The following is a 17,589-nucleotide window of genomic DNA, read 5'->3' as shown; positions in this document are numbered from 1 at the left end:
TTTCTTTGGACTCCCGAGCACAGCTAAAGCAAGAAGTTATTAGTTGTTTCAATGAACCCATGCTCATCTAGGTGAGAGTGAGTGCAGCTCAGATATTAACCCCAAGATACTTTGATAAATAATTAGCAACAAATTGTTTTATTTAATAACTCCTCATCCAGGCCTTCTGAGTGCATCAGGATTTTTAGTGCTGCAGTGAAACTGTTGCCAAGAGCTGCCTTCTATTCATCATCTTGATAAAAAAAAAAAAAAAAACAATTCTGCATGTGCATATGTGCTGCAGTGAGAGAAATTCCCATCGGAGATTGTTGCAGACATTCTCTCTGTTTTTGGTATTTTTTTTTTTTTTTAAAGGCTGCATAGGGAATATACATATGTAAAGGTGGAAGCTTAGCATTAAAACGTACTAAATGGAAAATAAACAGCATTCGGTTCGAAGAAACTCCATGGCACTTCATTAATACTGTTTATCATGGTAGATGGTGCAGTAAAAGACAAATACAGCAGCTCTCTTCCCAAAGAGCTTAAAACTTTTTCTGTGTCTGCCTCTTAAGACAGGACATCCTGGGGAACCCAGAAGCTCAATAATTTCTTATTTCACTGGGGAAGGGAGGGGAGTTGGGAGAAGGATAGTCAGATTGCTTTTTGTTTGTGGGGTTTGGGGTTTTTTTTGTTTGTTTTTTAAACATAGCCAGTCTTGAAGAGGGACTTGAATGAAGAAAGAAATGTTACTAAGCAAACTGTATGGGCAGGTATGTGCATGGGGGCACAGACACACTGAGTCAAGCAAGGCGAGAAGAGAAAAGAAGAGAAATTGGGCTTCCAGGTTTGTGTCTTTGGTAGAGACAAGAAGCAAGGAGATAGATCCTAGATGTAGTGCAGGCATAGGAAGAGCCAAGCAGGCTCTTAAAGGCAAAGAGAAGGAATTCCCAGACATGGAACAGATATGCCTTACTTTCCCTGTATATAGCCTGGGGAAGATTAGACAAGGTTGGAGAGTCAATCTGACACTCCAGTGCAAATTCTGAAAAGGCATGTAGTTTAGTACAACCTTTAGCTTGGTTGAACAGTAGGTCAAGTCCAATGGTTTGAGTTCAAAGGTCAAACCAGTGAGCTATTTGATGTGACCCTCATACATTAAGAGCACAGAATTGTAGATGGTAGGTTTTGTGGTCAGAATGGGTATTTTATTGTGCCAACATTTTATTTTAAGATAGATATTAGTAAATCTAAAGGAAGTTACACACAGCTGAACACCAATTCTGCATTGGCTAATCTGACAGGTCTTTTCCAACTGTACCTTTTATGAGCCTGCTTAAAAGTCTCTCCTGTGTCAGTTAAAAAATATAATTTGAAGAGAGAACTAAGCTCTCCTTTGCCAGAACATGACTATTTATATTTTTAAAAGGTTTGGATACGTGTATTTATATTGGCTGCAGAATCTTTTTTAAAAAAAATAAACAAGTGTCACAAATATGCATACCGGCCTAAAAACTGATGTAATCAAGGTCTGAAGTTGCATTTTAACAGTAAAGTTTAAAAGGCCATATTTTACTGGGAAATAGAAACAGAATAGCCATGTGAGGTAACTGGCAGAAATGCAGAATGTTACTATAGAAACCTCTTCAACATATTGGCCTCACTTTTACAGTAGAATCACATTTATTCACACTGAAGACTTACTTACTTGATAATGCACAAAATTCAAACGGACAAAAACTACAGCAGAGATGCTACCGCACAACATGTTCTTTGGTCATTTGGCAAGTCTAGTTTACTCTTGTTTAGGAAGGGCATCTCTTAAGTGTTCTGTAATAGATTTTATAAACACAATGAGAGAGCAACAAAGGAACTCACACTACAGCATCTGCTTTTACACACAAAGTGGAAGAACCTACCAATCTGTGCAGGTGAGAGGTTATGTGATGTGCAAATTAGAAGGGTTTCTAAAAATCCAGCTTCAATTTACTACTCCCAAGTTAAATCAAAGTAAACAACAGTTAAGCCACTTTAAGTGCCTCTACACAACAGATTTTCACCCCTAATACATCAATCTTGTTAAGCTAGTGCACTTTTCTAGTATGAAGGCCTAAGCTACAAATGCATGACGGAAATACTTCTATTCCCTTCTTGCCAGGACAAAAGGCCCTCTTAATCTCTTTACATTGTATAGAGACAAATATACTTAGTCTGACCCTGATTTTTTGCATTTGATGCATTTTTTTGCATTTTCAAGGGATTCTGCAAGATCATGGACAAAAGAGGACCTAACCTGTTTCGGATAGCAGGGAGTTGCAAACAAAGACTGCAGAGACAGAGAGTATAAGTAAAATATAAATCAAATGTTACTATTGGTCAAAGTCATTTTTCCGTCTGCATGTCAAACCATGACAGCAAGGCTACAGTGCAGAGCTGGGGCGGGTAGACTGGAAAGAGGAGGAGTGGCAGGGGGCGTCATGTAAAGGATGCATGAATGTTTATTTTCATCTTCTTGCCTTTGGAGCAGGTCAGTCAGACAAGGACAAGAAAACGCCATGAGAAAAGGGTGACTGTTCTGCCTCTGTTGACACAGAGCCTGCCAATATTGGTATTTATTCTTTCGGACCAACAAGCTTTACCAGAAGAAACACTTCTGGGTGCCTACATTAATAGGCTTCAAAATACAAAATGGGTCAGGGGAAAGAAAAGAGGGGAGGGAGACAAGGTTAAGTGACAGGTTTCAGAGTAACAGCCGTGTTAGTCTGTATTCGCAAAAAGAAAAGGAGTACTTGTGGCACCTTAGAGACTAACCAATTTATTTGAGCATGAGCTTTCGTGAGCTACAGCTCACTTCATCAGATGCATACCGTGGAAACTGCAGCAGACATTATACACACACAGAGACCATGAAACAATACCTCCTCCCACCCCACTGTCCTGCTGGTAATAGCTTATCTAAAGTGATCATCAAGTTGGGGTTAAGCGAGGAGTCAAAAAGGGATGCAAGGTCTTACACCTCTTGTAGTGGCTCTTACAGAGACCCAAGCATCTCTGTCTGCTACATAAACTGGAGCCTCTACAGCCAGATGCCACCTATAGAGACATACTGACAGTCCCAAACACCACAAGCTGGGGAATGAGCCCTTGGGCAAAGGGAATAGAAAAAGAATCTGATGCTAATTGGGAGGAAGACAATACAGATTTGTATTCAGATGAAACGAACTTCTACAGAAACAGACACGAAATGAACACAGACACTCAGCATTAACTCTATAGAGCTCTCAAACTGCCCCGGTTAAGGAGCCATATACTCCTGTCTGTCTCAAGCTCGGGAGTCCACATCCTGTCTAAGTTCCTGTTCGTACTGGTCCTAGAGCTACTATATAGAAGTTGAACCTATAGTACTGAGGCCCAGTCCTCAAAAGGTGTGGAATGCCCTAGACCAGTGGTTCTCAAACTAGGGTCGCCGCTTGTTCAGGGAAAGCCCCTGGCAGGCCGGGCCAGTTTGTTTACCTGCCACGTCCGCAGGTTCAGCTGATCGCGGCTCCCACTGGCCGCGGTTCGCGACTCCAGGCCAATGGGGGCTGCGGGAAGCGGCGCAGGCCGAGGGATGTGCTGGTCACCCTTCCCGCAGCCCCCATTGGCCTGGAGCGGCAAACCGCAGCCAGTGGGAGCCACGATCGGCCGAACCTGCGGACGCGGCAGGTAAACAAACCAGCCCGGCCTGCCAAGGGCTTTCCCTGAACAAGCGGCGACCCTAGTTTGAGAACCACTGCCCTAGACTCTCACTGAACTTACTTTCTTACCCTCTGTAGGATGGACAGACAGTGCAAGGGGACAATAAAATGCATGAGCAGGTTTAAGATTCCATAACATCTCCTGGGAGGGCAGTGGTGACGTGTTAAGAAAAAGCCACAGAACTTCCTGAGAGTCATTGCATGACCCAAGCTGTGCACATGCAGAGCACGACCAGCTGGCAAGTTGCAAATAAATCTGGCACTCACCAGAAAGATAAGTGGGTCACACACTATATACCTGTGCTGAGAGAAGACTCCTGCTTACAGCAAATGAGACTTTTGCCAACAAGAGCTTAGGAAGTCTGGTGTCCCTGGTACCAGTACAACTCTGCTAGCCTGTGTGCATCTCCATTCCCCTCTACAGGAGAGGATGTCAGCTTTTGGTGGAGTTTATATGCTACAGATAATGGATTCTCTTTCTCCCCCCTCAGCTTAGGTGGTAGGGGCTTGTGTTTCCCTGGAACAAGATGTCCCAAGTTCCATCAGTGATATCACATATGTGGCATCTCACTGTCAGCTAAATATGCAGATAGGAATTGGTTTCATTACACACATTCATAAATTACAGAATTAATGGTCAGATTAAATATAGTTTATCGAGACCACAGTCCTATTGGGTTTGGTTATGATGTTTCTATGTGGCTACAGCCATTTCTAGATGTAATTCTTGCAGTGTTACCAAGAGATCTTGCTCCTAGATCTGAATGAGGCCGGCTAGTCCATCACAAGCCCTGTCTGGTGTTGGGAGTTCATTTCCCTCTATCTTCACCTAAGAGCTCCAGCAGCACAAAGGAAATCAGTGTTCAGAAAGCCAAATAGCACTTATGAGGCGTTCCTTCCCCAAGAGTTCAGTTCATCTGGAGGGAAGATGGTGTATAAAGCTGAAAAGACTCACCAAGAACCCTCCACCCTCACAGAGAAAAGAGGAGAGGCAATCACTGCCCAGATAGTCTTTCTGAACCGTTGTCCAATACCTGCATTTGAGCAAGGATGCAATGTCTCATGCTTAAAAAAAAAAAAAATCTAACCCATTTTTTTTTAAAGCATTCTTGGTTAAGTATGGTGTCCTGAAAAGACATCTTAATTTCATTTAAACACAGCAGGGCTCTGCTAGGACGCAAGGACTGTCCCACCTGTAATGTACCCTCATTTATCCCCCTCGCGTCCCCAGAACACAATTTTTATTCCACAATTTGTTTCTTAAGGAAAGCTAAGCTCAGACACGTTGGGTAAAGAGTAGGAATTGTGGTGAAAATGGAAGCTTCCCAAATGGACTGAGGCACAAGAAAAATGAAGTGAGCTGCCTGCCCAAGACAGCATGATGAGTTAGTGCTCAACTGGAATAAGAACCAGGATTTGCCTTGGTTCCTAGTCAATCTTTTGCCCTAGCCAGAGCATGTTGTACTGTGTTTTGGACAATGAATCATCAAATGTCTTATTTCACACACAAAGAGGATTAAATGTGACAAAATGTTTGCCAGAGGGACAGAAAATCTATTATAGGATGAATAGAACTATTGACTGGGTTCAAATAACAGATCAGAACTGAGTAACCCACAAGACATGACTCATTTCCCTGACATTTTAAGAGACAAAATTCCATACTTCCCAAAAACAACAAACTTGCTAAGTCCTGGAGAGTGATCTCCTTGTGCAGCAAGAGCTGGGAACCAAGATTTCTGGGTTGTATTCCCAACTGTGACACCTTGGGCCCATAGCTCCTCTGTGCACCACCCTCCATTTAACCATCCGCAACGTGCTGAAAGGCCTTGGTATTTTTTGCAAATCCCTGTGAGATGTTTGGATGAAATGCACTGTAGAGCCACAAAATGAACTCAGAAAAATTGTCAGATTCTTTATTGTTTGAGAAAAACCGTAAAGAGAGGATGATTTCCTTTTGTTAGCAAATGAGCCTGTGCTCACAGAAACTTAATCTCCCATGCAGCAGTGGGTAGAAAGGAGGCTGCAGCTCAGCAGCAGACTCCACATTTAAAATAGAGTGTGCTCAAAACCTATGAGAGAAACACAAGCAGAAGCCAGAGAGATACATTTTTCATTGAGCTGAGAGTCATTTTGAAGCTCAGGGCTGCTTTCGCAGGAGACAGGTACGGAATAGAAGTTTATAAGAATGAAACGTGAACTGAAACAGACCACCCTCCCCCATACACATGCATGTTAAGCTTATTTACTACAGTCTCTCTCCCCACACCTTAGGGAGAGTCAGCAGGAAGAGGGAGAACTGAAGATTCCTCTTCATTCTGCCTCTTGCCTTCTCTTCACTTTCTGACAAGACCCCAGTAAGCTGACTACTGAGAACAAGCAGGATCAGTTTAGCTGCTGAAGGATGCTGTCTGTGAGGAAGGAAGGAAACCTTTTCTCAGGATTCAGGAATCACCTGCTTGGAACCAAAGCAGGGGCCATTTGCAATTAACGGCTAATGAAAGCTAGCAACTCCTTGTTTGCAAGTGACATTACTCAATCAGTTAAACCTGCACGTAATTTACAGACCCAGAAATGAATGAATTGTTTCATTCTTCCACGTAGAGCTGTAAATGCCACAGCAAACTTGAAAAAGTCATCCTTGGCCCATTTTATGAGTTATTGAAATTAACTTTTGGTTAATTTATGGTTTTAGACTATTTTGTTTCAATCATGTAAATGGCATACAGGCCAGATTTTCAGATTGCAGTTGCAATGGTGCACCTATGTGCATGCACATGCAATCATGGTAACAGTGCATTCAAAGACCCAACTGTCTCAGCTGCACAGAAAGAAATATTAAGCTACGCATACAACTATGTTCACTGCGTATACAAGTTAGGTATTTGTTATTGGCTAAACATTTGTGTGTGTTCAGCTCTGACAATTTGGTCCTTGGTCTATATTTTATTAAGTGCTCAGTATGGACAGGTACTAAATAAACCAATTTTAAAGCAAGCAAGCGGCATTTTCTCCTTTTGGCCCAGATTGTTCTCTCTTGTAAGTCTCCATTCACAAGGGACACAATTCTTTTCAGGCATAAAAAGACCAAAGTAGGACAGTTCAACTTACTTGGCCTACAATTTAAATTACCCAGAGTTTTAAAAAACTTCCCATCTACAAGCATTCTCTCTACAAGCAAAAGTGAATTATGAGCTGGCTGCAAAGGAAACAAAGAGGAACTTTTAAGTTAGTGATAGGTGTGTATCAAAGAGACTAAGTCTTCATATTATTAGGTGGGAGGTGGGGAGAGAGAGAGAGAGAGAAAAAAAACACACAAAAAAGCAACTGATTTCCAAGTTTTGTGCTTTTATTTTTTATTTTATGTTGTTGTTTTTAAACTTAGGGGGATGGTTTCTTCTAGATTCAGCTGCCTTTCCCCATAGACCTCCAAAGCAAGGCGCTCCAGAGAAGGAAGGAAGGAAGGTGGAAGCTTAATCAGTCTTAATTTCTTTGGTCTTTCCTCAGTTTATAAGCAATCAGAATGTGTAACAAAAGGTCCTGCTCTCTGCAGAAGACTATTCTCTTTGTTTGGAGGAGGGGCATATGCAGAGAGGACTCAGATGGAAGCTGGAGGTAAATCGAGCTGTGATTAACAGGAAACCCAAGTGCCATCCCTGGGGAATAAGACAAAAGCCTGATGCCAGGATGTAGCTTTAAAACTTCTTTAGCAGTGTTTGACAGATTCATAGATTTTTACGGCCAAAGGGGACTATTAAAGGACATCTAATCTGAACTCTTGCATAACACAGGCCATAGAGCTTTACCCAGAATCCACATGAAAAGACTGTGAAGCAAGTTCAGGAGAGAGTTACTTTTGGGCACTGTATGGTATCAGTTTAAGACCTTGTCTACACTTGGGGAGGCACATAGAGCACATGCCGCCCTAAGTGTAGACAAGGCCTTAAACTGATACTCTATACATCGCACTGAAAGGCTCTGGCAGGGGAAGGCAATGGGGAAGCAGCAGGACACAACGCTGCTAAACAAACATCAGTGTAGACATGGGAGGCACTAGTTGGGCATGAAGAAAGCCATGTAGGGTACAGACCCTAAGGTTCTGGCCTGTCTCTACTCTACTAACCTAAGCAGTACCTTACTGTCTACATGGCTATTTATACCTGTGCTAGCTTGATGTGCAGTGTCTGTACTCTACACACCGCTGTACAAGTAGACCCAATCTAAGTCACCAATGGAGTGTTCTGCATAACAATTACTCAAACAAGTAAGGGAAAGACAACCTGACCCATTGCCAGGGCTAACTACCATACTATAAGCCTCCCTGAACAGTTAGCAATGGAGCACACCACATCTAGAGGTTAGAACAGAGAAGTAGGAGTCAGGCAACCCAGACTTCAATTCTTTGGGCCTGCCACTGACTAGTCATGCAACCCTTGGCATGTTACTTAACTTCTCCAGCCCCGCCCCCCACTGCTTCCCCTGGCCACCCACCCACCCTGTTGTCCCTAGCCCCTGCTGCCTCCCCCCAACCCTTATCCAGGGTTTAATTTGACCCCAGGCTTGCCAGGGCTGAGTAACTCTGCTGTGGAAAGTGATACTTGTATGTTTGTTAATATCACTTTTCACAACAGACTTACTAGCTAGCAATACATAAATTACAATGATTTGGAAGTGTATGTGTGCATATTTATTTGTTTTTCATAAAGCTAATCAAGTATTTTAGGAAAAAATATGAGAGCAGCCACCAGCAAGAGTTGGTGGCCGCACTCTGAGTCCACCCAAAAATTTGTCCTGAGAACCCCTGCGGTATAATGCATCTGGTGATCCCACCTGAGTGGCTGAATATTGAGCCAAGGTATGGGAGAAATAGAGAACCGCCATTTTAAAGTGGCTGAATGATCTGTGGGGGACGTGCTGGCCCAGGCTGAGACCCTGCTTCGGCATCAGTCATGTCGTGGGACTTTTGACTGCTCCATCTTATCAGTTCAGTTCACAGTAAAGCCCTCTGGCCTTCCTGTTCAGCATTTATTAGCACTTTCATATGCATTTTCTATTAAAAGAAAAAACAAAAACCATAAAAGCAGTTTACACAGCACAGATCTTATCACAAAGCGACTGAGCCAGCTTTAGAACGCTAGCCGCTGCAAACATGTCTCTGTTAGTTCCCTTCTCAGAAGCACCATGGAGAAAAGAGTGAATGGCAACGTTTTAGATGGAGCTGACCCACAACATACACGTCTGTAAGGATTTTTGGCAAGCAAGCAAGATTTGTTTGGGGCATTTTGAAAGCTTTTGTGCACGTAACTAAATGAACCAGGCTTTCATCAATTATTCACCTATAATATTTTAACCCTCATTTTAACATAATCAGCGTCTCTTTCTCTCTCACACACACACACAGAAATGCAGCTACCTCTAGGGTGGAATGTAGCAACCTCTGAAGAGCACACAGGAGGACACAACAAAAAGGTATCCAATTATAACTGCAGAGGGATTTTAGATAAAGCAGAATATAACCCAACTGGAATTCCTGGGGGGAGAAGGGTTGGGAGAGGAAAGATGGTGGTGGAGGGGCAGATTTGGAAGGGGAAAAAGGAGGTTTGCCAGCTTCTTGTCATACTAACAACCTCACCCCTCTTGTCACAGTTTCACAGAGGCAGCCTGACCTTGAACCAATGGCTCAGTTCAAGTGGGTTTCTAGTTTGATGTGAGTATTTCCCACAGCCCTACTCTGGCTCCTACAGTTCAGGAAAGGAAAGGACCTCATTTGCAAAGAATCGCAAGCACTGCAAACTAACACTTCATCTTCCTTTTCCGGACACTCAATCGGGCCTTCAACGTTGGCCTATTTATTCAGAGGCAGGTCACAAAAAAGGCTGTTCTAGTAGCAGGCGCACAGAACTGGAAGGTAGCAATTCCCGAGCGCTAATCCAGGCTATGACAGCCTGCCTCTGCCAGTTTCCCCCTCTACAAAAAAGAGGAATAACACTGGTCCACCTGACACAGGGTGATGTCAAATAGTCTGCTATTAAGCTGCAACAACAAAAGCTTTAACTGCAGAGTCACCACCATCCCCACTGTTGCAGGGTTTCAAGTCCACATCTTTCCAAAGAGGCTATCAGAATTTCACATGGGTCTGCTCATTTGAGCGGAACTATGGTAGTCTCCATCCAGGCTAAATCAAATCTGATCCCACCAAACTTTTGTTTTCTACCCCTTCTCCGTGTGCTGTCTTTTCCCCAAAAGCCTCTAGTCGCCTTTAAAAATCTAGGATTGCACGAGAAGAGAGCGTAAACACAAACTTCCAAATTTCTCTGACTTTTGGGGTACACGTCTGAGAGCATTAACTAACAGCTTGAAGAAACTTGATACAGAATCTTAAGGGACACCAGATCTTGCCAAAACTGGCTGCCTACAGCTGTTCCCAAACTAGAAGTGGCACCGTGCTAATGTAGACTCCGAGAGGAATCTTCTCACATCCCTGGGTGTAATCTACTTCCCCCACATGCAGAGTTCCAGAAACCTGGCTTTATGAAGGTGACGAGGTAGTGTATGGCTTGAAGCCAGTACAGCTCACCACAAATGCTACTCCATCTTCCACACCACTTGTGCAGGATGTTGGGACCACGGGAGGTGTCAAGGCTGAATCCCCACTCTGCCACTCCAAGTGCAGAAGTGGGGGCCTCCCAAGGATTTTAAAAATTAACACTTGCCACGCCAGACTTGTATTAAACTCCCAAGGTTACAACTGCCACCACGCAAATGCAAAAAAACCCTTTGAACCCAGTCAGGAGCACTTGGGAATTCCTCCCTGTGGGGTACCACCAAGCCCTTTCACATACCCCTCTGGGGGAAGAGCTGAGAAAGAAAATAAAGGAAATTAGCTGTGGCTATCAACTAATCAAACAACATGCACAAACCTCTTAGGACACCAAAAATCCAATCCTGTTCTTAAAAAACGGAAAATTTTATTAAAAACAAAAAAGGGAAAAAAATATATCTGGAACTCAGGCTTTTTGCTAGATCTTAAAAGAAACAATTACAAAAATTAAGCATCCAAAACAGCTTTCTTGGGGATTCAGCTTAAAGGTTACAAGCAAACAAAAGCATCTAGGATAAGCACAGAGGTGATCCACAAGCCAAAATAAAGAAAATAACCTAATCACATCTAGCTGAACATCCCTAATTTACTTACATATTTGGGGGGTTCCAAATAAGTAATTCTAGGCATGATCTGATGCATTTTCATACCTGGTTCAAGCCTTACACAGAACTTGTGCTCTGCCCCTGCAGCCCAGAGAACAGACAGACAAAGGGAAAGTTTCTTTCCCCATTTTAAAAAGTTTTTATTTTCCCATTGGCTCTTTTGGTCAGGTGTCCACTTTTTTTTCTCTCCCCTCCCCTTTACCTGGGGGACTTTTTAACCCTTTACAGGTAAAGCAAGTAAAGAACAGCTATCAAGGGGGATTTTACAGCTAACTGGCTGGCTGGCTATCCATCAAAGGGAGCTATCCCCCCAGCTTTATTTATCACAGGAGGTGTTTAAATCACAGATCCCATGACCCCACCCTGACACCAGTTTACTTAGAACTAGAACAGAAACCCCGTCTTGTGTCCAAAGGGTGCAGAGTCCCCCATATATCAGCTACTGACTGATGTCCATGTAGCCAATATGGGGTCTAATCATCATGGAAGAGCTTGCATGGCCCTTGTGCATCTGAATGGATTTGCCCCACATGCTTGAATTCCCTTGCTTCCATGTTTCTATTCCTTGCAAGCACCCAAGGAAGGAATGCACTTACACTCCCAGCATTCCAAATTCATTGCTAAAAAGGGCGAGGATCGTAGCTGGTGCAAATCTACCTATTTCCATTTAAGTCAATGGACCAATTTAACAGGTGAGGATCTCGCCTTGAGAGTCTAAAAGCTACCCCCAATGGTAGCAGATAAATCCACTGAACAAGTTTCAGCAGGAGAGTGAGTTTGTGTGTGTGGGGGGGTGGAGAGTGAGAAAACCTGAATTTGTGCTGGAAATGGCCCAACCTGATGATCACTTTAGATAAGCTATTACCAGCAGGACAGTGGGGTGGGAGGAGGTATTATTTCATGATCTCTGTGTGTATATAATGTCTGCTGCAGTTTCCACGGTATGCATCCGATGAAGTGAGCCGTAGCTCACGAAAGCTCATGCTCAAATAAATTGGTTAGTCTCTAAGGTGCCACAAGTACTCCTTTTCTTTCCACTGAACAAGGGCACCATGTTATGAATGAGACAGGTGTGAGGTCTGCCATGCCAGATGAAACTGTTCTGGCACCAACATCACAAGTAAATCCTCACCCCTGCATTGCCCCACACACCTTGGAGTCTGCCATACTGACAATTTGTTTAGGACTACACTGTTTGTAAGAGAAGATGGGAACTACCCAGGTGGAGCCATACAGTGGAACATTCCATCAAGAGGCTAAACCCTCACATAAGCCTTCCTACAAGTCAATAACCTACTGGCATTTATACAGCCCTAGCACCACCATGTCCGACTGCTGACAATGATAAGGGCTCTCCAGTGTTGTGGGAGCGGCAGGAGAGGACACGGAATACCACTAATTGATTTCACAATACAACCTCCAGGTTTCCCCTTTGAGAGTATGTCTGTATTTACCCTCTCCCCGCCTCCACATTGCCCAAACAAATTCATCTATGATCCAAGCTAAACCACCACTGACCAGCTCTGCACTGATGGAGAGAGTTTCCTCTCTTTGCTCTGCATTCACACAGAAAGTGTGGAATATTTTCCCTAGTCATCAAAACAGGATTTTCACAAGTAACTCTTCCAGAACTAGATGCTACTGTGGCCTTTCCCATTTGGTTTATAAGAAGGGTTTATTTATGGAGAGGAACTGAAGTGTGTGATGAGCTGTACATCATCTTCATTTAGGCACATGGAGTGGGGAGAAAACAGAATGATTCAAGAAATTAAGAGCAGATGCATAGAGATCTGCATTTCGATAGATTACAACGTTCTGACTATATTTATGACCCGAGGAGGAGAAGAATATAAAAATCACACACATGAAAACCACATACCATGCACTGGATGGGCCTCCGATTTCTTGAAAATGTTTACCATATACAGCTGTCTACATCTGTAGAAACGTGCATCCCTGTCAAGCTTTCTGAAAGAAATAATCCCCGTTCCTATCAGGAGGGGGAGTAGTTTGTGGGAAGCTATGATAAGAGGCAGTGTTTGTTTCATGATGATAAATAGCAGTTAGAGATGGAAGCCATCTATTTGATCAGAGTCCTTCTCTCTGCAAGGCCAGGATGTAGTCCCCTCCATTGAGGATTTTAACTTACATCACATTGTCTCTTAACCCAGAATGCAATCTATTCAGTGGCTTATGATGGCAAAAGCAAAGGAGGGGTATTAGTGTATAGCTTTTCTACTATTCAGAAATTGGTTAGTCTCTAAGGTGCCACAAGTACTCCTTTTCTTTTTACTATTCAGAAAGTTATTGCATTGTTACAGCACCTCGTAACAGAAGCGTTCAAAGCACTTCATAAATATTAAGTGTTGTAACCTGCTCTGCAGGCATGGAAAATTATCTTTATTTTACAGATGGAGAAACGGAAACAGAAAAAAAATGGGGGCCAAATGATTTAGCTGTGTCATAACTGCGTCTCCTGACATAGCCCACTTTGTAATCTGGGCAGGCTCTTTCAGGAGACATCTTTGATCTTTTGGCTTACAATGGTCCTGAACATGAAAGATGTTTTTTATACAGCGGAGACTTTCCCAGCAAAAGAAAAAGGTTGCTCCGCGTCCCCACCCAACTGCTGTATCTGGCATTTTTCCCCGTGTTTATTTCTCTTCACATCCCGGTATCATTTTAAAGCACAACTCCCCCCAGGCTCCTCATAACCTATAATCTTGTCAATAAGTAACTACTGATGTCTGGCAGGAAGTTTGCTAGCAGACAAACTCTGGCGCACTGTAGAGATGAACGGTACAGTCATACAAAGGATTTGTCAAAGGCAGTAAAACAACAGGCATTGGGAATCAATGTGTTCACTTAATTCTGAGAGGATTTACCAGCATTGATATGAGCTAGGTATCTTGGAGAAGGAATATATTCAGCATACTGCAAACCAGGGACACTAAGGAATTGTAACAGCAAGGCAGGTAAGTGAGAGGTAAAACCTCAAGTAGTTGGGGGACTAGTTGACTTAGGTAGGGAATGATGAAACAGTCTGAGAACAGTAGCCTAGTTCCAAACTAGACAGAGCTAGGAATGAATGGAGAGTGAACATCTGCTGGCTGTTTAGTCACTAACTAGTGTTACTGCTTTCACAGTCTCACTCCTATTGGACAAACCACCATGTTACAGAAAACCATTGAAAACTGGTACTCCTGGTGCCAGCAGCAGAGCGGTACAAGACGGTGTCAGCATGGGAACTGAGCTATCTTGTCACACACAGAAGTAAGCCTGACTGGGCAGAGTCGAGGCACACTGAAGCAGCATGCATTGCTACCTCTGTTCTGTGGGTAGAGGACTCCACTCTGATACCAGGGTCAAGCTCAGTATTAAAGGTGCTTTTAAGAATGTAAGCCAGATTCACCAACTTCTGTATTTCAGCACTGGCCTAACAGTCAGAGTCACTGCCAGGCACTGCTCTGTTCAAAGAAACTGACATGGCATCTCTTGCTCTCTAACGTGGTTCCAGGCCTACAACTGATCGGGTTCGGAGAAAATTTTTAACAGGAATGATGAGAATAAAAATCAGGAGTGTATATTTCAGGCTCGGCATAAATACTTTTCCTATTAAAGATGATGATAGAAGTACAATGCCAAAACTCAGAATTAAGGTTCCTCCACTCTCCCCAACGCACATGTTAGACGTAAACAGACACCAGTGAACAGGTTTATTGGTTTCAGAGTAGCAGCCGTGTTAGTCTGTATTCGCAAAAAGAAAAGGAGGACTTGTGGTAATTGAGAGACTAACAAATTTATTTGAGCATAAGCTTTCATGAGCTACAGCTCACTTCATCTGATGTATTCAGTGGAAAATACAGTGGGGAGATTTATATACATAGAGAACATGAAACAATGGGTGTTACCATACACACTGTAACCAGAGTGATCACTTAAGGTGAGCTAAAAGAAAAGGAGTACTTGTGGCACCTTAGAGACTAACGAATTTATTTGAGCATGAGCTTTCGTGAGCTACAGCTCACGTAGCTCACGAAAGCTCATGCTCAAATAAATTCGTTAGTCTCTAAGGTGCCACAAGTACTCCTTTTCTTTTTGCGAATACAGACTAACACGGCTGTTACTCTGAAACCTGTCATTAAGGTGAGCTATTACCAGCAGGAGAGCAGGGGTAGGGGGAGGGTGACGACCTTTTGTAGGGATAATCAAGGTGGGCCATTTCCAGCAGTTGACAAGAACATCTGAGGAACAGTGGGGGGGGAATAAACATGGATACAATTAACTTAGGCTTGAATAGAGACTGGGAGTGGTTGAGTCATTACACAAAGTAAAACTATTTCCCCATGTTTATTCCCCCCCACCAACCCCCACTGTTCCTCAGACGTTCTTGTCAACTGCTGGAAATGGCCCACCTTGATTATCACTACAAAAGGTGTCCCATCCGCTCCCACCCAAGCTCTCCTGCTGGTGATCACTCTCCTTACAGGTTTCAGAGTAACAGCCGCGTTAGTCTGTATTCGCAAAAAGAAAGGGAGTACTTGTGGCACCTTAGAGACTAACCAATTTATTTGAGCATAAGCTTTCGTGAGCTACAGCTCACTTCATCGGATGCATACTGTGGAAACTACAGAAGACATTATATACACAGAGACCATGAAACAATACCTCCTCCCACCCCACTCTCCTGCTGGTAATAGCTTATCCGAAGTGACCACTCTCCTTACAATGTGTATGAAAATCAAGGTGGGCCATTTCCAGCACAAATCCAGGTTCTCACCCCCCCCCCTTTTTCCAAAAACCACACACACAAACTCACTCACTCACTCCTGCTACCAGCAGGAGAGTGAGTTTGTGTGTGTGTGTTGGGGGGGGGGGGAGGGGGAAGAGGGGAGAAAACCTGGATTTGCGCTGGAAATGGCCCACCTTGATTTTCATACACATTGTAAGGAGAGTGGTCACTTTGGATAAGCTATTACCAGCAGGAGAGTGGGGTGGGAGGAGGTATTGTTTCATGGTCTCTGTGTATATAATGTCTTCTGCAGTTTCCAGAGTATGCATCCGATGAAGTGAGCTGTAGCTCACAAAAGCTTATGCTCAAATAAATTGGTTAGTCTCTAAGGTGCCACAAGTACTCCTTTTCTTTCAGGTTTATTGGGTTAGCCTCAGGATCACATTTACTCAACTGTAAGCTTCAAATCATTCAAGATTTCTCAGGCTATCAAAGGCAGCAAGGAATTAAGCTATTGCTTTTCTTGCTGTAAAATACTCTTTTGCTCCCAAGCTGTTCATTAGTAAAACCCCATTCAAGGAAGTGGGCACAAGGTCTGTGTTCCGTGTAGAACACACAGCTCACTTGGGGCATGTACCAAAAAGCCCACTGAATCAATGGGAGATTTTCCCCTGCCTTCAGTTGGCTAAAATATGGCATGGATGAAAGGAAGGCATTCCATGCACGTATGTATTAGGAGCTAAATGCTATTGTATCCCATCATCAGGGCCTCCAATTACAGTTTACAAAATTCTTCTAATCCCAAGAGCGATAGCAGCACAAGTACATGAGGACATTACCAACACCGGTGCTAATCTGACAAATGTGCCTCTCTGGACTTGTAGTCAGAACATCCTTTTGGTAACTCAGAGTCAGCATCTCATCTACCCAAGCCTTTCGTAGTATTTTCATAACAAAAAAAAAAAAAAAAAAGAGAGAGAAATCACCGTTCAGAGCTCTCAAGGAGTCCCTGACGCTAAAGTTACAAAAGTAATAGTTAAATAGTAGCTTAGCTCTCCCGCCCCACACCCTGTTGATAGCCAACAGAACTTGAACCCTCTTCAAAACATGCAACTCCCCTTGTCCATGCAGATTTAACCACAATCAAATCCTACCCCCAGTAGTAGCACTATAACCTTGAGCTATTAATGGGTTTGTTATAACAGACTCTACCTGTCTCCAGTAGGTAGCCTTCCATTTGACCAATAAGAAAAAAACTTATGGAAGTTGACCCAGAGATGTTCTTTGGTTTCTCTTCAGTTTGTATGTGTTTATTCATAAATGTTCAGTTGTAGAAAAGAATAAGTGAAAAGATTTTGCTCAGTTATGTTCTGCTCTGGAAAATGTAATTGCTCTATGAAGATTTTTTTTTAAGGTCCTGAAAGAGAGACAAGAAGTGACCCAAATAAAATTATCCTAATACTTCTCTGATTGCAGACTAGAATCACAATTCATTGAAACAACAGGCTCTTGTTGAGTCAGTTTATCAATGTGAAGGATGTTAATTCAAAAGAAATTTGCTTCTGAGTATCAGATAACATGTTAGTAAACAACGTACAGGACAAGGAGCCAAAGGTAATTATTACTCTAGAACGCTCATCAGTTCCAGTACCAGGCAATTCACGTTTTTGTTTCTTATGGAGTTTTTTTTAATTGTTTTTAAAAAGTTGTTTTTCTAAAGCAGAAGCCTTCAAACCAGACACCATGTGCAGATGCCAAGACAGACATGGATTACTCAGATAATAACTATGCATTTGGATTAGTTTCTTATTAACACTAATCAGTTAATAGCTGGCCCAGCAGGGAGGCTACTTCCATTCTTAAAGAAATATATAGGTTTTGATGCACAGGGATTTCACATTAAATGAAACAGACTTCTGGGGAGCCCTTAGCAGA

General features: G+C 42.9%; 1 protein-coding gene across 3 annotated transcripts in view; it reads right to left on the bottom strand.

The window, feature by feature from the left end:
* Window positions 1–17,589, bottom strand: part of ARHGAP26 (Rho GTPase activating protein 26) — a 317,439-nt gene that overhangs the window by 265,360 nt on the left and 34,490 nt on the right. The window lies entirely within an intron of this gene.

The sequence above is a fragment of the Eretmochelys imbricata genome, chromosome 8, assembly GCF_965152235.1.
Source record: "Eretmochelys imbricata isolate rEreImb1 chromosome 8, rEreImb1.hap1, whole genome shotgun sequence".
Classification (NCBI taxonomy): Eukaryota; Metazoa; Chordata; order Testudines; family Cheloniidae; genus Eretmochelys; species Eretmochelys imbricata.
Note: the sequence above shows the minus strand (reverse complement) of the source record. Positions and strands in the feature narration are given on the sequence as shown.